At 39.6% G+C, this 26,048-nt stretch overlaps 1 long non-coding RNA gene across 1 annotated transcript in view; it reads right to left on the bottom strand.

Moving 5' to 3' along the window:
* Nucleotides 1-6,677: 6,677 nt before the first annotated feature.
* The window catches only part of LOC118846016, a 60,857-nt gene continuing 41,486 nt past the window's right edge, over nt 6,678-26,048 (bottom strand). Inside the window, exons 3-4 of the long non-coding RNA XR_005010155.1 lie at nt 8,840-8,992; nt 6,678-7,489 (exon numbers count right to left, since the gene is read on the bottom strand). This is a non-coding gene — a long non-coding RNA (uncharacterized LOC118846016). The remainder of the gene's footprint in view (nt 7,490-8,839; nt 8,993-26,048) is intronic.

The following is a 26,048-nucleotide window of genomic DNA, read 5'->3' as shown; positions in this document are numbered from 1 at the left end:
AAAGAACCTCAGGTCACTTGGGTCATGATTTTATTCTTGCCACCTTTGTCTTTTGACTTGGAGCTCCACCTTTGTAACTTCACCCCTCATTCCACATTCCTGAGAAACTTGCTTAACCTAAAGATCAAGCTGATTTGATCTAAGCTGCTGTGGCAATTCCCAAATTCTCTGAATCACATGTCTTGTTTGTGACTAAGGGACTTTCAGAAGGGAAGATCCAAATGCTATAATATCAAGCTAATGTGAGAAGTTTTTACTTTCTAGCCAATCAGAAAAAAAAACAAAACCCTACCTTTGCAGTTCAAGATTTTGCTCTGTCATCTTGTTAACCCTATAAGCCTTCACTAGGAATCTGGTCATTGAGATACATTGACCCCATTCATTGGCAATTGCTAGCCTCGCTAATAAATGGATCATTCTCAGAACTTTGTCTTTCAGAATTTCTCTCAGGATAATTCTAAGCTCCTACAAAATGGTAATTCTCAAAGAATCTTGGAGGGAAGTGACCACTCCATCTTGGAGTTTGTGATAAAAAAAAAAAAAAGACAGCTAGGTACAATTTGACATTTACCCCAGATTTGGGGAGAACATTTAAAAAGGGTTCAAAGAAAGGAGAGGTAGGATGTCATCGACCTGAAAGTTTGGTTAAAGGAGGCAAACAAGCTAGGTGATATGTAAATTCATGATGTTTATTCCCTTAAAGCTAGCGGAGCTAGCTTACTTGTACATACAAGGAGCCAGAGCATAAGTTCTGACTGTCTGAACAAAAGAATGAGAAGGTTTAAATACATTTTTAGTTCCAACTCAGCATGTCTGTGCTACTCAATTTTATGATCCCCGTGTATGTTTAACCACGATACAAGAAAGGGCTTTTCTTTATTGAATAGGTTGTAAATACAATAAGATAAGAGAGTTGACAAAGTGTCAATTGAAATTACAAACCAGGATCTCTGTGTTTAATTTATCATTAACATGCCATAACATACTATATGCCCATAAAATATTAAGATAAGAAAAAGTCACATTATTCAAGATAGTGTCTCAGGTTAGGAAGAGGCATTCTCTGAGTAAACTCAGAAAACAAAGAAGCTTAGGTCCAGGCTCTTCTTCTAGTTGATTATTAGTTCAGGCTCTGGCCCTTATTGAAGTTACTAAATTGATTCTAAATGATTATCAATGTGAAGGACTAAAATTTAACAGAAGTCGACTGAGGAGATATAGGAAATTTTAAAGAACGAAAAAGATACAAAGAGAAATAATTTCATATATGATTAATGTAACCCAGGGTTTAAGCCTAGTGCATTTACATAAGATTCCCCTCATAGATCGAGAGAATAGCTACTGTATGACTGTGAGGGAGGGAACTGGCACAAGAGCTTATGAGCAAAGAGACCTTCTTGCTTCTGTCTTCGAGAGAGAGAACACAAATGGTTCCAGGATCTCTTCAAGGAAAGATCCCTGGTGAGTGAGAAAAGACTTTGGGAAGCAACAAACATGTATGGTAACTAGCATCTCAAACGTCTTGGATTTCCAAATCGCTTCCCTAAGAGATTTGGAAAATTTCTCTATGGGCAGGATTAAGGATTCTTAGCTGAGCTCAAATAATTCACTCCCAATGGTAGAGTTCATCCACTCTGTTTATTTTCTGTTATACTCTAATCTGTAAAACTTCTCTGATTTCTATTTGATGAATAAATTTATTCACTCTTCACTATTTATGATCTTTTTTGTTTAACTAGCATTTGGTGGAAAGCATTTAGATACAATCTGCACCCCTTCCTCTTTAAAGGGTAGCAATCAGGGGAGCAGGGTTAACCTAAAAAATAATTTTCTCTTGACTAATAATATTTAGGAGGACAAAGAGATATAATTCTAGCCCACTACTCCTCTCTGAGGGACAGCAGGTTGGACAGTTTCAGGGCCCCAATATCCTGCTTCCTCCCCCCAACCCTGCTTGACCCCTGCCACAATCCACCCCAGAAAGGAATCAAAGTCTCCCTTGAAGAGAGGGTGGGCAATATTCCAGAGACTTCTATTTGCTATTCCCATTGGACCTCATTTAGACATATCCATTTGAACATACACATAATCTACATGAAGACACACACGCCTTATATATCTATACATATGTGTACTTTGTATGCATGGGCACAGGTACACACAGACACACACGCACACGCACATACATATGTGACCCCAGTCCCAAAGCGCATTGGTATGGAACTCTGTCCTTACTGATAGAGATCAATGCCCTGCAACTATATGAAGGGTAGAACGGAATTGGTGAGAAAGCGAGAGAGCTTCAGTCTTGTCAATCTTCTCTGGGTGTTCCATGAGTCCCTGAGTCTCTTTGGGTTTTGCAGATGCTTTGGGCTCTTTTGGCTTCTGTATTTTAGGAAGAAGGTAGAAGCTGCTGATGCTACTTCAGGTTGCTGAAGAAAAAGACTCTGGGGAAAAAAACTGACATAAGAGGAGCTGGCAGTCTATATCATGTCCCTATCTCCAGCTCACTACACTAGAGACCTCAGGGAGCTTCCCTTTGGGTGAAATCTAGGATTCTCTCTCTTGGTTGAGCTGAATTGCTTCACTCCCAATGGGGGAGCTCCTTCACTCTGTATCGTCTGGTATATATTCTCATATCTGTATTTTCTATCATATCTCACATCTATATTTTCTCTGACTTCTATTTTGCTACCAATTTGAATAAATGCATTTCTTGGCTAAGTGCTTTGTGTGTTTAATTGGTGGAAAGGGGATGAAACTTTGGCTAGAAAGCTTGGAGTTCTTCTCCCCTTAATAATGAAATAGCAACCCAACGTTAGCGTGAATCTTAAAATCACATTCCCTAGACTAATAATATTTAAGGGAGTAAACAGATATCATCCTAGCCTAGTACTTCCTCTCTCTGAGGAGAGCAGAGTAGACAGTGTCTGCCCTCCTATTCCTGTTTACCCTCCTGGAAGGAATTAAAGTCCCTCTCGGAGAAGGCTGTGGGGAGAAGAGGGTAGAGGTATCTATTTTGCCTCCCTTTAAGCCACACATCACCCCTATGCTACATGTAGTGGACAACCCTCACAACACATACACAGTGGTTGTGAGGCAAAAACAAGTAACTAAAGGGTATACCCGGACTCCTGGCCCTGGCAATCCTTTTTCTCCCTTTATTGATTCTTCATGATGCTCCCCTTAGGGACCTGCTGAGTGGGTCATCTCCAGGAGAACCAGGTCACTCTCCTACTACATGACCAGAACAGTCCTCTGTAAGGCAAAACTGCTACTCTGGTGGGCTACCAATGCTGGTACCCTTTCTGCCCCTTCTGATCTAAAGGGGAAGATACCAGCTCTCATTCATCTGCTACAGTGGCTCCTCAATGGGGTCAACTGTTGTTGGGCTAGGCCATTCAGTTGTCACTTTTCCCTCTTCAGAACTTTCAGTGCCTGCAAGGTCACTGCCCAGACATACATATTTCAAAATTGCTACTTGTTCATCTCTTAATGCCTGTGGCTACTGCTACCACTTCCATAGATTCTCTTACCAATTCTAGTTGCCAGTGGGATCTCTGATAGGACCTCAGGCTCTCCCAGACTCACAGGGAGCACTCCCATCTCAGAATACTCCTTCCCTTGAGATCAGGAATGAATAAACACACACATGCACACACACACACACACACACACACAATGGAGGCCCCTATGTGCCCATGAACATGTGGCAACAAAGGGAGGAAATACAGTGAGTTGTTTCTCACTCATCTGGCAGCTCCAAATAATCTTCCTCAGTCAAAGTCACCAAGGAAAAGACTGAGAGATGGAGGGTCAAACCTTTTGAATGCTCACTTAGTTCCAACTCAGGAACTCCAGAGCCATCAGTTCTTTGTGCCCCACAGCCAATTAGCAAGCTTTTCTTTAGCACACAGTACCAACCCTAGAGTCATTATGGCTGGAAACCAGGAACTGGGTCCCCAAAGTCTCCACATGGTGATATGGATTAAAACTAGGTAGGGAAATTTCTGCATGTGCTTCAAGGGCTGGCCCTCATTAGCCAGTCCCTTCCCCTACCTCACATTATTAATGTATCCTAGACATGGGAGACCATGGAATATTTTTAAAGAAAGAAATGTTTAGTCTACATGGGTGTATTCTAGTAATCTTCTTTTATTGATTTATTTTTAATATACTCATACACTGACTTTGATTAGAATGTTCTTCAATAGTTCACATTTACATAGGACTTTAAGATTTGCAAACCAATGCATACATACATACATACCTACATCTCCATTTGCTCCTCACAATAACTAGGAGATACTTTGTATAATTATACATATATAATTACATACATATGTATAAAACATCATTTGATCCTCACAACTAAGAGATAGTTTGTATAATTATATGTATATAAATTTACTTTTCATCTCTGCTTATATAAGCATATCTATATATACATGTATAAATATACATAAATAAATAATTTAACTTCATCTTTATAACAACTAAGAGATAATTTATAGACTCATTCTGTTTTATAGATGAGGGCACTGAGTTCTAGCCCAGGGTCAAAAAGCTATTAAGTACTTGAACCAAACTTCAAGCAAAGGTCTTCTTGACTCCATGTCCAGTGACCTATCTATCCATCGTATCTCAGTGCCCTGCTAACCTTGGTATTATAAAACATCACATTTCCCTCCTCTCAGATGAAGAAAGTACTAGTACCCTTCCTCTGACATCATTTCCCATTTATCTTCTATATATCTTTATACATAGCTGTTTGAATCATTGTCTTCCCCATTAGACTGTGAACTCCTTAAGGAGTGGGACAGTTTTTGTTTTTCTTGTGTCTCTAGCACAGTTTCTGGGCCATGGTATATACTTAATAAATGCATGTTATGTTACCAGGGCTGCTGGAGATAAATCAAAGTTTTCCTTTCTAAATCTCCTAGTCAACCACAAAGGTTCTTCCTGCTCTGTCTTCTTTTTTCTTTTTCCCCATGAATGTTTCTTTGCTGAGAAAAAGTAATCTCCAAGACAAAGTTACAGCCAACCTTTCTAATTTCCCCTATTACCTCTCCATTTTTTCCCTTTTTATAAAAAGAATGGAATAACTTCGCATACATATCCCATCTCTTTTCCTGATTTCCTTTATAGTTAAATGTTTTATTAGAAACTTACTTTAAATACCAGCACAAACAACCTTGTTTTGTAGTTATTTACATTTTAATTAATTTCAATGAACACATAGGGACCTCCCCCTTTGATTTGCATCCAGTGCTGAATTTACTAGCTGGCCACCTCTTAGAACATTTTTCCCCTTTCACAAGCTGCATGCACACACATCCAGTTTCTTCAGAGACCATTACAAAAAGAGTTTAAGGTTTCAAAACCTAAACTTATACCCAAACATTCTGAGCAGAGAATTAACTACAAACTAAATTCATTTCATTACAGCAAACAATTCAAGATGTTAGTTTCATTTTATATCCCCACTAAATTGTTCACATGTTCTGTATGTCTGCTGTTTCAATTACACTCTCCCTATGTGTTTAGTTCCAGTGGTAAATTCAGTTAAACTTTTTCCAGTCTTATTTAACACTATGGCTATTTCTGCCATCCAGCTTAGAATTTAGGGATTCTCTGTGGAGAAGTGGAAATTTGCGCCCTCTGCTGCTCAAATCAAGGCTTTGTTGAAAGTGAGAATCACTATATTGCTTTAAATTCCATAGACTTACAGATGTCAGTCATACCAGCTTATTAAATGAGTAAAAAGTAGTTGTAGTGTTAGTTAATTGAATCTTTAATGGGAAATGAATTTTCTGGTTAAATAAGAGTGCAATTTTAAAAGTTCAAAAACAAAATGTAGAAGCAAGTGAAAACAAAGGCTGTTTTTAACTTGACTTTAAAAATTGGACAGACTTTAGAAATAGAATCATTCACCTGAAAAAAAAATTATCATGGAGATTTGTTGGGGTATTGGGTTTTTTCAGGTCCCAGAATTCTTTTGATTAAGCTATATGTTGTTTTTAGGCAGAAAATGATAGCACACATTTGATGGTTGGGCTCACTCTTCATCCATATAAGTGGATTGGACTAGGTGATTTCTAATTTCTCTTCTAGATTTAAACCTTATGACTAGCTTTCAGATCAACATTTATTAAGTGCCTACTGTATGTACAAAGAACTAAGGAAATACAATAATAATATACACTTTTATTCACAATCAATTCAATAAACATTCATTAAACATCTAATAGGTGGCAGGCTCTGTATGAGGTGCAGGAGATACAAAGTCAAAATAAAGCAATCCCCTTCCCTCAAGGGGCCTACATTCTGCTAGGAGAAAACAAGAGAGAGAAAGAGAGACAGAGAGAATACAAAATATAGACAAAGTAATTTACACAGGAAAATAGGATTAATAACTCAGCCAAATAGTAAACACTTCTTCTATGAGGTGACAACTGAGCCTGGAATGAAGCACAGGTTCCAAGAGGAGGTATAATGCTGTACGCGGAGAACACCAAGTTTTGTTGTTGCTGAATCATTTCAGTTGTATCTGACTCTCTGTGACCCCATTTAGGGGTTTTCTTGTCAGAGATAGTGGAGCGCTTTGCCGTCTCCTTCTCTAGCTCATTTTGCAAATGAGGAAACTGAGTCAAAGAGGACTAAGTGACTTGCCCAAGGTCACACAGTGTCTGAGGCTGGATTTGAACTCAGGAAGATGAGTCTTCCTGGTTCTAAACCCAGTGCTCTGTGTACTGAGCTTGTGATAGGAACACCAATATGATGAGGGAGTAAAGGGTTCAAGGATCGCTGATGGTCCAGGGTTAACTGGTCAATCATTTGGTTACAAGTGTGAAAAGAGGGAGTAGAGGCTGCAGATGATGGACCGGGAGAATTGGAAGAGATGTGGGGACTAGAGGACAGTGAGAATAAGGAGTAGATTTAAAAGGGTGAATAAGGAGAAATTGAAAGACAAGAATTTGTGTTCAGAGAGTGTAGCATCAGAGTTCTGAGTAGTGAAAGTGGAGCAATTACGAGTAATGATCAGATCAAAGATAGGACTGTCCCTATGTGTGGCTGAGCTGGAATTAAGATGAAGGTCAATGGAGTTTAGGAGCTAAATGAACTGGGAGGTAGGAGTGATTGAGGGGGATTCAAGATATATGTTGAAATTCCTAAGTATGAGAGCAGGAGCTGGGGAGGAAAGGATGACTGTGAGCCAGGTACTGAACCCCTTGGGAAAAAGCCAAGAATAACTTGGAGGTAGATGACTGCGATAAGGAGTTGGCCAGGGCAGTGAAGATGGATGGAGTGAACCTCAGAGGAGGCTGTGAGTGATGTGCTAAAGGGATGGTCTGAGAGTGGGAGTGAGGCATGAAGAGCAGGCCTGTTTGTCCTTCTGGCCAAGTGCTTCAAAGACAGGAGAGAAAGTACAATCACCACTGGAGGTGGACAAGCAGGTGGTGTCTTCAGGGTTGGGCAAGCCAAGTTTCTGCAAGTGCAAGAAGAAAGAGTCCAGAGATTTTTATAGGGCTTAAGGTCCAAAAAGCACTTTGCTCACAATGTCCTTGAGGTAGGTATCATAAATATTATCATCTCCATTTTACAGCTAAGGAAATCCAGGATAAGAAAGGTTAAATGACTTGCCCAAGATCACCAGCTAATAACAGCTAGAGTCCAACAAACATTGCCTAAGTACTTATTCTTATGCATAATGCTTTGTGTATAGTAGGCACTTAAAACATTTTTTTAAAATTGAATTTTATTAGGGACTTTTAAAGGGATTAAGAAAGATTGCTGCTAACTTCAGGTCTCTAATAAAGACTAAAGCATTCACACAGGAAGGAAATGAAGCCCTGGGCTGGGCATGAGAAGGGCTGGGTCTTGGTTTGGTCTCTGCCCTCTAACTGTGCAAGCCACACAGGGCAAGGCCCTCATCTTTTCTGGGCATCAGTTTCCTCATTTATAAATTGAAGTTTTATATACATATGTAGATATATATACATATACATATAATGATGTGATATGTATTATCTAGACATAGACATATGTCTATGACTAGATGATTTCTAAGATTCAAGTCAATTCTAGTAATCCACGATTTAATTCAAATAATTTCAACAAGTACTAATGAGTGCCTACTATGTGCAAGGCCAGTATAAGGTGCACCATAAAGATACAAAGATATAAAAACAAAAATGAAATGACCCTTGTCCTCGAGAAGATTACATTCTACTAGGTTATACAACTTGCACACAGATATGAAGTAATTTGAGGACACAAAGAGCACTAATGGGGAAGATCAGGGAAAGCTTCACGGAGGAAATGATGACTAAACTGAGAGGGAAAGAAAAATGAGGATTGCAGCATACAGAAAGGAGGGAGTACATTCCAGGCATGGGAAAAGAAGGCTTGGGCAAATTCCCTGGGGTGGGACAGGAAATGTCAAGTTTGTAGTAGTTCAGTTTGCTTAGTACAAAGTGCGTGAAATAAGGCTGAAAAATTAGGTTGGAATCAGAATATGAAGGACATCTTATACTTCGAAGCAACAGTTTTTGAGCATGGGACAGAGTCAGACGTGGGCCTCAGGGAGATGATTTTGGCAGCTTTTTGAAGGAGAAGTTGGATGGGCAGAAGAGCCCAGAAGTAAGGATACCAATTAGAAGATTATTACCTTAGTCGGGGTGAATGACAAGGAAGGTACAAACTACAACGGTGGTGGGTAAGCAGGAAGAGGAGGCTGGATGGAAGAGATGCTGCAGAGGTGCCATCAATAGGTCTTAGTGGCTAATTAGATGTGGGAGGGAAAGGAAGCATCAGGGAAAACTCTGACGTTATGAACCTGGGTCACCAGAAAGATGGTGGTGCTCCCTCCTCTCCTTCCATCGATGGGGGACAAGAGGCGTAAGGTAGCCTGGGGCTAACGTGTTGCTTGATTTTGCTGAATTACTGTTTTTCTCTTTCTTTCTTCATCTTTGCTCCAAGGAATGGCTCACTAGGTGGGAGAGAGAAGATAAAATATTCAGAAATGAGAGTGATATAGAAACAAAAGATAGCAATAAAGTAAGTGGGTTTTTTTTTTCCTTTTTTAAAAAGTGTAATGAGGAAAGAGCACATCCTATGGAGCTAAGGTGAACTCCCCCTGGCCACCTCTAAGGATATAGTCACTCAATGATGAAGGATTTAGAGATAATCAAGCAATCACTTAGTCCTACTCCTACTCCCATGACAGAAGAGAAAAGAAAATAATAAGAGCTAGCATTAATAGAGCACTTTAAGGTTTGCAAAGTATTTGCAATTATCTCATTTAATTTAATTACACCTCCCTACAAACCCTGTAACCCAGTAACGCTGGCTTCTTTGCCATTCTTTGCATGACTCCCCATCTCCACACTCCAGGTATCTTCACTGGCTGTGAATGGTGGAATGATCTTCCTCATCTCTCCCTACTGATGTCCCTGGCTTCATTCAAGTCTCAGCTAAAATCCTACAGGAAGCCTTTCACAGGCCCCCTCAATTCTAACGCCTTTTCTCTCTTGATTATCTCCCAGTAGAGCTTGTTTATCATGTGATTTCCCCCATTGGACAGTGAGCTCCTTAAGAGCAGAGACTGTATTTTGCCTCTGTATCTCCATCACTTAGCACCATGCCCCACATGTAGTAGATGCTTAATAAATGTTTACTGACTGACTGAAGAATCCTCACAACAACCTTGTAAGTCAGGGGCTATTATTATCCCCATTTTACAGATGAGGAAATTGAGGTTGAAAAGTTAAATGAATTGAAAGGTATCCTCAAGAGAAATAGGGAAATTTAGAGAAAGGATAGATTTCAGAGACAATCAGTTTTTTGGACATTTTGAGTTTCAGATGCAAAGAGGGTTTTTAAGTGGAGACCTTAAGCAGGCAAGTAGAGTTACATAGCTTGAGTTCAGGAGGGAAATTTGGGCTGAACATATAGGCTGGACAGTCATCTGCATAGAGATAGTAAATGAACCCATGGAAGCTGACATTACCCATGGGGAAGGATGTACAGGGTGTCCCTAAAGTCTAGACACATAGGAAATCTCATTAACATCTCATTAACTGTTTCACCGAAGAGTCTGTGTTGTTCGGTGACTTCTTTTTCTAGGCCATGCTAAAGGAGAAGGTGTATACTCAATGAAAATCACAGATGCAACACACTTGATTGAATGCATGAATGCACAAAGAGCGAATGTGCTAAAATTGACGGCAATGTAGAGTTATTGCATTGAGTTCACGTGAATCACGTGAATCTCACGAATCTCACAAAGCGCATCAGCCTTTTCATCACAAATGATGGAAATCATATTGAAGATGTTATTTGTTAATATTCCAATTAAACAAAATGTTGTTGAAAATTTTATTCATTTCATTTCTTGAAAATATGCATTTTTTCGTATATGTTCAGACTTTAGGAACACCTTGTAGAGAGAGAAGAAAACAGAGCTTTGAGTGGTGTTCATGTTTAGGTGGGATGATCCATAAAAAGAGATGAGGAGTAGCCAAGCAGGTAGGAGGGGAACCAGGAGAGTGGTATGTTTCAGTAGCCAAGATTCCTACCCTGAGGAGAACATTGACAAAAGCAATTTGTATGAAAACATGTTCAAGATAATATGGTAGCATGTTAAGTGTCGAAGGAACATGTAACATAGGAGTAATCAAAGCAGAGAGGATTTAGTCAGGGGAATCTGCTTGGAGAGGGTGAGTCTAAAATCAGGCCTTAGGGGGAATCTGTTGATCCATGTCTACAGATTGACAAGAAAGAAAGAAAGAAAGAAAGAAAGAAAGAAAGAAAGAAAGAAAGGAAGAAAGAAAGAGAGGAAGGAAGGAAGGAAGGAAGGAAGGAAAGAAAGAAGGAAGGAAAGAAAAAAGAAAGAAAGAAAGAGAGAAAGAAAGAAAATAAAGAGAGGGAGGGAGGGAGGGAGGAAGGAAGCAAAGAAGGAAGGAAGGAAGAAGGGAGAGAAAGGAAGAAAGGAAGGAAGGAAGGAAGGAAGGGACGAAGGAACGAAAGAAGGAAGGAAAGAAAGAAAAGAAAAAAGGTAGGAAGGAAGGAAAGAAAGGCAGTGGATACACCAGAAATGGACTGAGCTAGAACAAGAAGAGGAAATTAGCAAGTATGTTGGGTGGGGGGAGGGGATAGAAAGCTGAGTAGCTTGGGTAAAGCACAAGGGACAAAAGCCAAAGATGGATTAAAAACAATAGCTAGCATTTATATGGTGCTTTATGGTTTGCAAAGTGCTTTATAACTACTAGCCCATTTGATCTTCATAACAAACTTAGGAGGTAGGTGTTATCATTGCCCCCACTTTGCAGATGTGGAAACTGAGGCAAACAGAGGTTAAGTGACTTGCCCAGGGTTACACAGCTAGCAAGTGTCTAAGGTCATATTTGAACTCAAGTCCTCCTGATTCCAGGTCCAGCACTCTACCCACTGTGCCACCTAGCTGCCTCATATGACTATGCTATACAATCACAGAATGTGGAGGCAGAAAGCACGTTAGAGATCATCTCTGGTCTGCGTTCCTCTCAAGTCTCTCCCCATTCCAATCCATCGTCCTCTACTGCATGGTACAGTGGAAGGAACTCTGGCTCTGGACTCTGAGATCCTGAGTTTTAATCCTGCCTCAGATGTTTCTTACCTGTGTGACACTGGATAAGTCTCAGTTTCCACATCTGTAAAAAGGAGGATGGACTAGGTGGGCTCTGATATAACTTTCAGCTTCAGATCTCTGATCTAATGATGTTAAATCAAAGAACTCAATGCAACAAAAATTAGGAGGGAAGCAGAAAATTGGGAGAAAATCTTTACAACTAGTGTCTCCGATAAAGGCCTCATTTCTAAAATATGCAGGGAACTGAGCCAAACATATAGGAATACAAGTCATTCTCCAATTGAGAAATGGTCTAAGGATATGAACAGGCAGTTTTCAGAGGAAGAAATTAAAGATATCAATAGGCATACGAAAAAATGCTCTGGATCACTACTGATTAGAGAAATGCAAATCAAAACAACTCTCAGATACCACATCTCTCCTGTCAGATTGGCTAAAATAACAAAACAGGAAAATGATACATGCTGGAGAGGATGTGGGAAAATTGGAACATTGTTACATTGCTGGTGGAGTTGTGAACTGATCCAGCCATTTTGGAGAGCAATTTGGAATTATGCCCAAAGGGCTATAAAAATGTGCATACCCTCTGACCCTGCAATACCACTTCTAGGGTTGTATCCCAAAGAAATCACACAAGCGGGAAAAGGACCCATATGTGCAAAAATATTTATAGCGGCTCTTTTTGTGGTAGCTAAGAATTGGAAATCAAAGGGATGCCCATCAATTGGGGAATGGCTGAACAAGCTGTGGTATATGAAGGTGATGGAATACTATTGTGCCATAAGAAATGGGGATGATACGGACTTCATAACAACCCGGAAAAACCTACACGACATATTGCTGAGTGAGCAGAGCAGAGCCAGGAGAACATTGTACACAACCACAGATACATGGGTTCTGTGAGGACCAACCCTGACAGACTTTGCTCTTCTCAGCAACACAAAGTACAAAGACAACTCCAAAGGACTCACGATGGAGAATGCTATCTACATCCAGAGAAAGAACTATGAAGTTTGAGTGCAGACTGAGGCACACTTCATGCTAGCCTTCCCCCCCTCGTTTTTTTTTTCTTTTTCACTCTTTTGTTTTTGTTTTTGGGTTGGTTTTTTTTTTTTGGTCCTGTTTCTTCTTTCACATGATTCATTTCATTGATCACAGTTCTTCTCTATAACTTGACTAGTGTGTAAATTAATTCAATGCGAAGTTATACATGGAAGCTATATGGGATTCCATGCCGTCTTGGGGAGGGAGTGGGGGAAGGGAGGGGAGAAAATCTGGAACTCAAAATTATGTAGAACCGAGTGTTGTAAACTAAAAATTAAAAAAAATGCTATCAAAAAAAAAAGAAAAAAAAATCAAAGAACTCATCTGTCAAAATGATTTTCCTAAAGGGCAGGTACAATGATGTCACTGTCCTCAACCCCCAATGTAGTAAACTCCAAAGACTGGCTCCCTGTTACCTCCAGGTCAACATATAAACTCCTATTTGTCATTGAAAAATTTTCCCAAGTTGATCCTTTCTGTCTTTCCAGGCTTCTTACTCATTATTCTCTGCTATACATTCGGCACCCTACTATCTTTCTTGCTATTTCTCAAATACAACACTATTTCTCATCTCTATGGCTTTGCACTGGCTAGTTCCCATGCCTGGAATGTTCTCCCTCTTTCTCAATTCAATAAATATTTATTAAGAGCCTACTATGTGCCAGGCACTGTGCTAAACTCTGGGGATACAAAAAGAGGCAAAAGGCAGTCCCTGCCCTCAAGGAGCTTGAGATCTAATAGGGATACACACACACACACACACACACACACACAAAGAGCAAGCTATGCACAAAATAAAAAAGAAATAATCAACAGGAGGAAGGCATTAGAATTAGGAGGGTTTAAGAAAGGCTTCCTGAGCAATTTCCACTTAAAGTATATGGTAAATTCCACAATACATCATTCTTGGGATTTTTTTTAGTAGATAATATAAGCATTGAGTTGGGGGGGGGGGGGCAGGGAATGTAAGCAAAAATGGTATTAGCAAAGGGCTGCCAAAGAGCTGTCTGTCTGAAGCCAGTTTTTAGAAATGTGAACCAAAAATTGCACCTGCTGTTAACCTGATGTATCTGGACCTGTGAACTGTTTTGTTTTCTATAAAGCAATAAAGTAAAATCTCTTTGAGTCCTAAAAAAAAAAAAAAAAAAAAAAAAAAAGGCTTCCTGTAGGAGGTGGGATTTTAGTTAGGGCTTAAAGGAAGCCAAGGAGTTCAGTAGTTGGAGTGGAGGAAGAACAACATTCCAGGCAGGGGGGACAGTGAGAGAGAATGTCAGGAGCTGAGGGATGGAGAGTCTTGTTGATGAAATAGCCAGGAGGCCAGTGTCAACGGATTGAATGTGTTGGGAAGGTGTAAAAGGACTGGAAAGGGAGGAGGGAGCTAGGTTAGTGCTTTGAATGCCAACAGAGTATTTTGTGTTGCTCCTGGAGGTAATAGAGAGGCATTGGAGTTTAGTGAGTGCGGGGGGGGGGGGGGGGGGGGGGGGGGGCAACATGATCAGAGCTGAGCTTTAGAAAAATCACTTAAGTGGCTGAATGAAGAGTGGATTGGAAGGGGGGAAACTTGAGGCAGGCAGACCCACCGACAGGCCATCGCAGCAATCAAAACATCATATCTCTCTACCTGTTAGATCCCTGGCTTCCTTCAAGACTCAACTCAAATACCACCTTCTGTAGGAAGTCCTTTCCAGTCCAGAACAACCACCACCTTTCCTTCTATCTACTGTTGACAAATTTTGTGTATTCTTATGTATGTATATGTATATGTATGTATATTCTCATGTATGTATAAGTTCCTTGAGAGTGGGAACTATTTTTTTCTTTTTTTGGTTATTTCCCTAGAGCTTAATACAGTACATGATACAAAATAAGTATTTAATAAATGCTTATTGATTGATTAATTTTACAGATGAGAAAACTAAGATCCATAAGGGATAGTGACTTGTCCAAGGTAACAGAGATGGTTAGTGGGCTTGGGAGGCAGAGGGGTGTAATGGATCGAGCGGTAACTATGGAGTCAGAGGACTTCCCTTCTCATGCTAGTATCTCTGGGCAAATTACATGTCAGCCTTAGTTTCCTCATCTGTAACATGAGTGGAGTGGATTAGATGGATGCTGAGTTCCTTTCCTAGTTCTAGATTTATGATCCTGTCAAAGAGCTACTTAATTGTTGTCTTTGTATCCCCAGTGTCTAGCACAATCTATTGTTCAGGGAAGGAGCTTGATCAATGTTTGTTGAATGGAAATGAGAACCTGAGTACAAATTCCAGGTCTATTGATTATTGTGTGACCGTAGTCAAGTTATTTTACCCCTGTGAGTCTCAATTTCTTTGCCTGTAAAGCATTGGAGATGATCTGTAAAGTATCTTCTAGCTCTGACTTGATGACCCTATAAATTCAATTCTGACCTCTGATCCAATTATGGGTTCCATGGATCTCAGGGATGCAGAAAAAGATGAATTATGTTCATGAAAAAGGAGATTTGTGTACAAATTTTTAGAAGGTTTCTTTTTTTTACTAATTCACCTTGAAACTCACTTTTAACCTCATTTTTAAACATCTGATAGTGTTCACAGCCTAGTAATTGGCAAATCTTACATGTTCTAACTATGCTGATGCAATAAATTTAAAAATGGCTTTAGTAAAGAAACAAAATAAGCAAACAAATTTTTAAAATCCCAGTATCTGTCAAATATGCCTCCTTTAAGAGTTTCTAGCTCCTTATTCAACATTCCTGATTATTCCTGTTCCCTCAAATTCTTGGTTTTGACAGTGTATTCCATTTTTTTTTGTCCTATAGACTAAAAATGATGCTCTCATAAAGACCATATCCTGCTATAACTTTTAGTCCTATTGTTTAAGGAGCAATATTTTTTAATTTGAAAAAGTCCCCCATTCTTTTGTTGTGATCATAGGAAATCATGGATTCACTTGAATAGGATGACAACGTTTCTGATTCCATTTTCTATTTCCTTTGATTAAAGCACTTTACCATAAAGAAAATTGTGCTGACCTTATAATTTCTCTTTATGTACTTCTAGTAAATAGTCATAATCTGTTTTTTTCAAACACCCTGTCGGAGGAATCTCAAAAGCTACATTTTGTTCTACCAGGTTATGTGTGTTTTATTTTAAATCAATAAACAATAGACACAGCAGAATCTCCTGTTCTCTACAGCTTTTAGTCAGTCATGTGACTATGGAAGAAATGGTTTTCAGAAAAATCTGGAAAGATTTATATGAACTGATGCTGAGTGAAGAGAACCAACCAGGAAAACATTGTACACAGTAATAGCAATATTGGGTGATGAACAACTTTGATAGACTTAACTCTTCTCGGCAATACAATACAATCTAAGACAATTCCAAAAGATTCATGAGGGAAAATGCTATCCAAATCTAGATGTAAAGCCAATCAGTAAGTGAAAGATCTTTCCAGCCCATTGAATAGACTTCTGGTGAGGCCAACAAAGGAAGGTCTGATTAGAGATAGGCCCACACCCTTTCACTAATTAGGTATGAGGACTCAGGCTAGTTAGCAAACTAGTTTGTTAGTTTGAGAGAGGTGTGAAGCCCTCAGGGCCCTAAGGGGAGTTGCTAAGACCAAAGCCAAAGGTATGTGCCTAGTCAATCAGGTAGTGTCTAGGACTGTATAAACACAGAGAACTTGGAGCAAAGCAGAAACAGCAGAAACTGAGGACTGAGAGTCAAACTGGACACAATGGAGCTGGAAGCAGTGGAGCAGAGAGCAGGATTCAGAAGCAGAAGGCCAGCATTCAGAGTGTGAAGAGTGGAGAGTGCTGAACACAAGAGGGAGTGGCAGCGATCAAGGAATTTGGAGTCAGCAGAGCTGCAAGAGAGAGTGCTGAGCAGAGAGTTAGGATTCATGAATGATCTTCTTATAGGAGGGCCCTAGCATTGAGGGGAAGCACAAGTATGGTTTGGTTTCCTGTTATAATATTTTGTTATAATCTCCTTGTTATCACAGTGAGGTAGGCTTATTGGTTTTGGAATATTTTTGCCACAATATCAAATTGGGGGCATTGGTCCTTGAATATGATCCTTTGGAGTCTAAATAAATGTTATGCTTCCTCTGCCTTCTACTTAGAGAATTCCTTATGCTTCCAAACCATTCAGGCATGCCCATGGTCCTCTCTGAGGTCATGAATTTTGTCCTACTGATATACCAGAGAAAAAACTATGGAGTCTGAATGCAGATCAAAGTATGCTATTTTCTTTTTTTTAATTTGTTTTCTCTTTCTCTTTTGTTCTAATTCTTTTACAACATGACTAATGTGGAAATATGTTTAATATGATTGTACATGCATAGCCTATAGCAGATTGCATGCCACTGGAGGGGAAGGGGAAGGAGGGGGAAAAACCTGGAGCTCAAAATCATATAAAGGTGAATGCTGAAAACTAAAAATAAATAAATATTTTTTTTAAAAAAGAAATGGTCTTCTGTGGAAAATCATCTAGAAAACACTGCCTTTTTCTATCCTATGCTTTCATTAAGGATACCTCTCGCATCTATATAAGTCATCGTTAAAGAGATTTCAAGAGATAAGAAAGTAGGTATATTTTGTCCCTTAAGCAGTTGCTTACTATATATTTAAATACATGAAATTTCTCAGTCAATGAGACTTTGCCTAGAATTACATGAATATTTGACCTTAAAGCTGGAAGAATCCTTAGAGATCATAAACTCTAAATCCCTCATTTTATTAAGAAACTGAGAACTACAGAAGCTTAAATGATTGGCCAGGATCATACAGCTGTGCTGTGAGTTTCTAACGTAAAAAGGCTTGTCGTAGGTATGCCTAGATTGCCTAACACAGAGGCATTCTGCTTCCCCTCGTACATGAGTGGGAGTAGCCTCCTTTTTGGTTAGCGATGCAACTGGAAAGGCAACATCTTTAACACTGACCAGACTAAGGCAGTCACTGTCCTTCCTGTTGCTTTCAGGTTCACTCACGGTTCACTCACAAAATCGTCACCATGAACTGAATGGGCTGGAGGGCAAGGGTTTGCACTCTTGCTTTCCCTCTCTTTAACCTGGCTATGAGAAATGGGCCTAGGGGTGTTCCTTTCTGTTCTGTGTCATTCGTTGTCAGTTTCAAGTGCCAGCGGTGATCCCCACCTAACCAGTAGTTCAACCACGGTGATGTTGGAGCCAGGATTCCAGGTAGGACATTGCAGCCAGCCAGCAGGTCTAGCAAGGAAGCCCTGAGATGTCAGGGTGCCTGGGATTCAAGCCCAAAGTGGAGACTTGGAACACAGAGTTGTGTTCTATATGAACTTAGTCCCCTCCCACTCACCAGAGACTGTGGTGATAGTGTTGGGGGGGGGCTGCTGGGGCGGGGGGAGTAAGCCCCATTTGTTGGGGTATACATTTATATATTTATGATTAAACCTTTTGAAGTAAGTATTCCTTTGCAAAAACTAATCCAACTACTGGTAATTAAATGAAACTGAGGTAGAGGGGATCATCCCCTAATCTTGGAGGAACACCATCAATGGATCCCTTTAGAGATACTGGAGAACACAAGGAGAAGGGTGAAATGTAACCTACCTAGCCTTCAGGCAGTGAGGGCCAAAGGAGTCAGTATTACACTAACATATAACTAGATACCAATTTTTTTTAAAAAAATTGAATATGCTTTTAAATCCAATATGTGAATAGCAAATGTTGTGATATTTATCCTTTTCCTTTTCTTTCCAATTTGAATAAATTGTGTCAGCCTCAAGGGCAGAGCTATAACTAGCATGTGGTGAATAGAGCTTTGCCCCAGGGTTCTGTCAGCCACCAGGTTCTCCCCCATACTTCCTTTCCATGGCATCCTTTTCTGCTATCTGCTACATCACCATGCCTTTACTGGATTCTCCTTTATTATAAAGAAATATTATATTCATTCTCCTTCACATTGTGCCCTATCTGACAATTGTCCTCACCCATCAGAATATTATGTGCAGCACTGAATCCCCACCACCAACAGAATTTTCCCTGGGTATGCCTTCCATTAGTTACAGCTCTGCCCAAAGCATAAGTAGGATGATGGGTTGGGGTGGTAACTGGTAAAGACTGAAGGAGGAAGAAAGGCCTACAGCAGGGGTTCTTACACCACAGACCATTTTGGCAGTCTGTTAAAGTTTATGGAGGTGGTCTACTGGAGCCTATCTCAGAATAATGTTTTTAAATGCGCAAAATAAAATATTTAGGATTAAAAAGGAAATCAATTATGTTGAAATACCATGAAATACACAAACACACACACATATTTTTTCCCAGTTGTTTTCAGTCATGTCCAACTCTTCCTGACCCCTTTTGGGGTTTTCTCAGCAAAGATACTAGAGTGGTTTGCCATTTCTTTCTCCAGCTCATTTTACAGATGAGGAAAGAGGCAAACAGGGTTAAGTGACTTGCTTGGTCACATATCTAGTAAATGTCTGAGACTAGATTTGAATTCAGGAAAATGAGTCTTCCTCACTCCATCTCTCTATTCTCTGTGCCACCTAGCTTTTCTCTCTTCTTTCTCCTTCTCTCTCTCTCTCTCTCTCTCTCTCTCCCCTCCACATACATACATATATACATATATATGTATATACATATACATGTATGTGTGTGTATACACACACACACACACACAGACACACACACACACAAACACATACACATACATATATTAGGCCCATGAAGCTCAGGTTATGAACCACTGGCCCAAAGTGAGAGCACCATGACAAGCAGAGGAAATGACAGGAACCACGGAAAGGCTTATTCTTGCCTCACCTCATACTGAGGAGACGGCAGTGACAGATTGGAGATCTCCATAGAAAATAGGGAAGGCCTGACTTGAAAATCTGGGAGAATGAGGGTCCACACTGCAGCACAGAGACAGAGACAGAGAGAGATAAAGAGATACAGCAAAACAGAGACACGGAGAGAGAGAAGAAAGAGCGCCTATGCTCCCTCTTCAAATGGCAGACAGTAACCAGGGAGTAGCAAGAAAAGACAAGATATGTATGGAAGCGTTTCCACTAGAATATTCCTCATATTCACAACTACATTTACATACATCTTTGGAACTAATGGTGAATCTTGGACTCTGATTCTGGAACTATCCTGGGCTCTGATAAGTAACTTTTTACCTTAGCTTTCCCCTTTTATTTTGAGGCCTACCCTTCACTCACTTGCCATCAGCTCCAAAATATGCCATTATGTGCATACCCTCCCCTCTTCCCAGATCCCCTTTATGTGTTGTCTTCCCCATTCCTCATTAGAACATAAGCTCCCTGACAAGGACTGTCTTGCTTATTTGTATTTTTATCTCCAGAAGTTAGCTCAGCCCATGAGAGATTAATAAATGTTTTATATATCCAGCCTAGACTAGCCTATCACATCATATTATCTATCTATCTATCTATCTATCTACCTATCTATCATGTTCCTATTTTGTTTCCTTCTTTTTAAAAAAAAACAAACTTCTGTTTTAAATGCCTGTGACAAGATAACTCCTTGATTATAATCCTTACCTAAGGGGTAGGTGAGGTTGAATATTTGCTCTGCTTTTACCTTCCTTGGGAAGACCTTTATTGGAACACAAATCCCATCCCCCTCGCCCATCCCACCCACAAAGCCCACAGAATTAAAATAATAAAGGATGTAATAATATATCTAATTGTTCAAATGATACAAAAGGAAGTATGTCATAGGGTCTATTTCTAATCCGGAGCCTACTTTAGACAAAGGCAATACCAAAAAAATATTTGTTGAGTCTTTCAAGTAAGGGGGAGTATAATGTTAGCAGACAGGCGAAAAGACATATGATCCCAAAGGGAGTATGGATTTGAATTAGAAAAGCTGAACAATAGAAACAGTATGCTCCTTAGATCCCCTGGTGTATAAAGACTGGTACTTTTCAAAAATAATCAGAAGATATTGGCAATGACCCAATTGGCCCTTGTGTGAGACCATCTGGGGGGAAAAGGAAGCGTCCACTGCACAATAGCTATCAGCATCATCGCGTTTTATTCATTGTTACAGTACCTGTGATGAGGAGAATTAAAGCTAGTGCATGACGTTCTGAAAATTATATTGTTATCAACTTTGAAGCATCCTCGAATCAGAAGACAGGAAAATACATGGTGAAGACCAAGATAAATAAGAGGAATTTTCAAAAACATAAAGAAGCAAGTTGAGAATGATTCGTGAGAAAGGGTTTAGAAAATAGACGTAGAGTCATCACTAGTCCCATTTAAGGACAAGATTATCTTGTCGCCTCTCTAAATTCTAGGAATGTTCGCTTTGTCTTCCTGTTTGGGTTAAATGGCCTAGCCATTAAGTGTATGACTTGGATATATAGCTGTGAGATCAAAAACAGTTCTCTTCAAGACACATGTTCAGTCCAGAGAAGGAAACAATGCCTCACTGTAGCAAGAGACTGGACTGATTCTTTCCCTCATCAGGCTCTAAAGAAACAGAAACACATGTCCAGGAGTATTCCACAGAGACCACAGATTAAGTATGTTACTGAAGAAAGGTAGTTTTTAAATCTTACAATCTTCCCAAGGAAGGTAAAAGCAGAACAAATATTCAACCTCACCTTCCCCTTAGAAAAGGATTATAAGCAGGGAGTTCTCTTGTCACCGGCATTTATTGCATTTCACCTGAGTCACATAGTAATAAATGCCTCTATGTAGGTTGGAAATAAAAAGGATGAACAGAGGAATTTCCAGAAATGAAAATTCTATTTTCATGCAAATACTCTTAGTAATAAACACACAGAGAGAGAACCTGTCACAGCAGTGCTATGTTTTTTAAATAGCATTGGAGCATTTTAAGAGAGTCTTAAATACAAAAGCTCTTTATGGTAAAGAAGTGGCACAACATTTGAAAAAAAATCCAATAAAAATTGCCAGATTTGGGGAAATAAATATATGAATTCTTCGTAATCCAAAGTGGGGAAAAAATAATGAACCATGGAGAAACATGCAGGCATGCGAAGGCAAGTAAATCAGGGAGCAGTTTTCATTTTTATTGCCAGAAAAGAGAGTAGCAAGAAAAGAGAATTAATCCTTTATCAATTTTTCTTTCTTCGAAGGTAACACAGAAGCATTTTGCATAAAAAGGGAATAGTCAGTGTTGAGCAGCAAGAAGAAATAGATAGATGACAGAGAGAGAGATAGAGAAATGGAAAGAGCTCTGTGAAGGCAGAGGAGAGAAATGAGATGGTGAAAGGGAAAGAGAGATGAGAGACAGAGACACAGACACAGAGAGACAAGACGGAGATAGAGGAGAGACAGAGGGAGAGATTATTTGGTAAGTACTTACTATGCATCTGCTAGGCCCCGTACTAAGCCCTAAGGAGGGGGAAGACAACAGGATGAAGCTGGAATATGACAAGATAACTGGGGTACTAGGTGGCACAGTGGACACAGCACCAGGCCTGGAGTCAGGAAGATATCTTCCTTAGTTCAAATCCAACATCAGACACTTACTAGCTGTGTGACCCTGGGCAAGTCACTTAACCTTGTTTGCCTCAGTTTCCTCATCTGTAAAATGAGCTGGAAAAGGAAATGGCAAAGCACTCCAGTGTCTCTGCCAAGAAAACCACAAATGGGTTCATGAAGAGTCATTCACAACTGAAATGATTGAACGACAGTGGAAAATAACACATCATAAAGGGAAGTTAGAAAGGGGGGCCAAGTTTGTGGATGAGGAGATAGAAACATGGAGAGTGGATTGAGCTGAGAGTAAAGTAGGGAGGAGAGTTCTCATGAAATATTAGCATACAGTTTATCTTTATTTCTATCACTGACGATTATTCATTGATCATTTATCAGCATGTAGTTCCATATGGGATTCTGCCCAGAGCAACTTAGATGTTGAATACCCTGTGTGTGTGTGTGTACACGTATATACACATATACACACATACTCACATATACATACACATGTAAATACCATACACTCCATTTTAGAGATGGAGAAATAGAGGAAGTGAAAAAAGTTAGGTTAGTTTGTCCACATTGGTCAGCCACAGAAGAGGATCCACTTAGAACATTATTCCAAATAAATAGTTGTATATTCTTTTCACTAAAATACAAAATGAAGTCTTTAATGAAAATCATTCAATGAAGTAATAGCCCTATGAATAATAATTTTTAAAAACTTTACAAGAACAAATTGTATTGTCAAAAGCTTTGTCACTAGAGGCTAAAATAATATAGGAGGCATGGAGATACATCCTAAGATATCAGATAAGTAGAAGACATAGAGTTTAGACAAGTTCTAATCTTTGCCCTCATGGAGTTTTATGCTCTATTTGGTAGATGGGATGTATAGAAAAATATCTACAATAGAAGATAATACACAGAATATATATTACAAAAAAGTTTTGTTTTTTAAGTTCTATAGAGATCTGAGAAGAGAAGGGTCATAACTAAGTACGATAGCAAGGGCGCCAGATGGCTCAGCTGTTTGACCCTGGGCAAGTCACTTAACCTCTCTTGGCCTCAATCCACTGAAGAAGGAAATGGCAAACACTCTAATATCTTTGCCAAGAAAACCCCATGAACAGTATTGGCATGCTATGGTCCATGGGGTCATGAAGAGTCAGACACAACTAAATGACTGAACAACACCAAGGTTAGCAAGGACTTCATGGAGGAAGTAATATTCCAGTTGAATTTTAAAGGATGAGTGAAAAGACATACCAGGCATTCAGAACAGGATAACTAAAAGCATAAAGGCAGGAAAGAGCAGAGAGTGTTTTGCTGTTTAGTCGTGTCCAACTCTTCCTGACCCCATTTGGGGTTTTCTTGGCAAAGATCCTGGAGTGATTTGCCATTTCCTTCTGCAGTTCATTTTACAGATGAGGAAACCAAGGCAAACAGGGTTAAGTGACTTGACCAGGGTCACACAACTAGTAAGTGTATGAGACAGATTTGAACTCAGGTCTTCCTGACTCCAGGCCCAGTGCTCTATCACCTGTACCACCTAGCTGCTCTAGAGATGTCCCATAAGCAGGCGAAAATGTGGGTTTGAAACCCAGAAGTAAATCAGGAGAGATAAATTTGTGGAGCTATCTGCACAGATGCAATATGTAAGATGATAGGATTAAATGAGATTGCCAAGGAAATCTAGAGAAATAGAATGAGACCTTAAGGAGTCTTCTAGAATATCTACCTTAATATCTTGGCAGCAAGATAAGAAACAAGCAAATCATACAGAGCAGAAATAGCGGGCAGGTAACAAGGAAAATGTAACCTTTATGAATCAAGAAAAGAGCAGTTAAGTGTGTTAAAGATGCAAAGAGATCAAGGATGAGTTGTGTAAATAAGATTTTGGATTTGATCGTTGGTGACACTTTGAGAGAACAGCTTTTGCAGCATAGTGGAGACAAAAGTCAGATGCCAAGGAGTAGAGGATAAAGCTGTTAGTGAAAAGACAGAGACAAGGAGTCTGAAGAACTGGATGGAAGAGATGGAACAGTAGCTGAATGAGAATGTCAAAAGGAGCCTTATATAGGATTGAAGAAATCTGAGCATTTTTAAGGCAGATGAGTAGGATCCTGTAGAGAAGAGATTAAAGATACAGATAGTTCTTGCTTTACATAAATCGACCTTTCTGCAGACCTCTGCATATACATAGACAGGAGAGGATGGGAAATATGTGAGTACCTGGGGACAGAGGGAAGGGGGCTGGACATACCAGAGGGTGGGCAGAGTAGGGTAAAGATCTCTTTTCTCTCAGCACCAGGGGTCTCAAGCCTCCAATTCCATGGAGGTGGCATTTCTGCAAGATCATTCTGCTGCTTTCATTTGGAGGGTGTTATTTTTTGGGGGGTATGGGGTTTTCTAGGAGGTTTTTTTTATGAAGGAGTGAGAGGGCACAGAGTACCCAGCAGAGGGGCAGGAGTGGAGAGAGAGAGCACAGCAGTATACAATAAAGTTTTTTTTGAATGCAGATTTCTTTCAGAATTCTTTACTTTCTGAGTAATGCAAATTTATGTAAAGTGAGAATTGAAAGGAGATAACTCATAAAACAAAGTCCTGTAAAAAGCAGAAATGTCTGAGATAAAAGTCCTAAGTAGAATGACCAAATATATCAAGGCAAAGGGAAGAATATTTCTCTGGGACAGGAAAGGAGCTAGAATGTGAGTGACAATGCTGAGAAGTTTTTTGAGGAGGGCAGAAGAGGCTTTTCAGAGTCTCTTGTCAGGGGGCTGGACCTTGATCTTCTTGGTAAAGAAGGAGCCCATATTCCAATTTGGGCAGGTGCTTAAGGAAAGAAGAAAATTTCTGGCGGGGCTGGAGAGAGGAGCGGAGCTGGCTTCTGAGCCAAGATAGCAGAGTAAAAGCAAAGATTTGCTTGAGCTCTACCCCAAACCATATCAAAAAAAGAACCTAGACATCTTTCAAGAAATTATCGAGGAAAAATGCCCTGATATTCTAGAGCCACAGGGGATAATAGAAATTGAAAGAATCCACTGATCACCTCCTGAAAGAGATTCCAAAAGGAAAACTTCCTAGAAACATTGTAGCCAAATTCCAGAGTTCCCAGGTCAAGGAGAAAATATTGCAAGCAGCCAGAAAGAAACAATTCAAATCTTGTGAAAACATAATCAGGATAATAAAAGATTTAGCAGCTTCTACATTAAGGGATTGGACGGCTTGGAATACGATATTCCAGAGGTCAAAGGAGCTAGGGTTAAACTCAAGAATCACTTACCCAGCAAAACTGAATATAATATTTCAGGAGAAAAAATGAAAATTTAATGAAATAGAGGACTTTCAAGCATCCTTAATGAAAAGACCAGAGCTGAATAGAAAACGTGACTTTCAAACACAAGAATAAAGAGAAGCATGGAAAGGTAAACAAGAAACAGAACTCACAAGGGACTTATTAAAGTTGAACTTTCTACATTTCTACATGGAAAGATGATATTTGTAACTCATGAGACCTTTCTCAGTATTAGGTTAGTTGGAGGGAATGTATATATTGATAATCCTGAGCTAATCAACCAGAAGAAGCCCCTTGGCCTAACAAATATTTGCTTTTCTGAGTAAACTCAGAGAATGCCTCTTCTTATGGCAACAAGGCCAGATGGAGATGACTAATAGCATTTTTCCTCTGTTTGTGGCCATTAAAGATGAGACCTTTAACCCAAGAAATTATCGTTAATAATGGGACTTTTTCTTGTCTTAATATTTTATGGACATATACTATGTTGTGGCATGTTAATGGTAAATTAAACACAGAGATCCTGGGTTGTAATTTCAACTGACACTTTGTTAACTTTTATCTTATTGTGTTTGCGACCTATTCAATTAAGAAAATTCCTTTCTTGAGGGTTGGAGCCAAGATGGCAGCTGGA

The sequence above is a fragment of the Trichosurus vulpecula genome, chromosome 1 (genome assembly GCF_011100635.1).
Source record: "Trichosurus vulpecula isolate mTriVul1 chromosome 1, mTriVul1.pri, whole genome shotgun sequence".
Taxonomy (NCBI): Eukaryota; Metazoa; Chordata; class Mammalia; order Diprotodontia; family Phalangeridae; genus Trichosurus; species Trichosurus vulpecula.
This window is presented reverse-complemented; position numbering and strand designations above follow the sequence as displayed.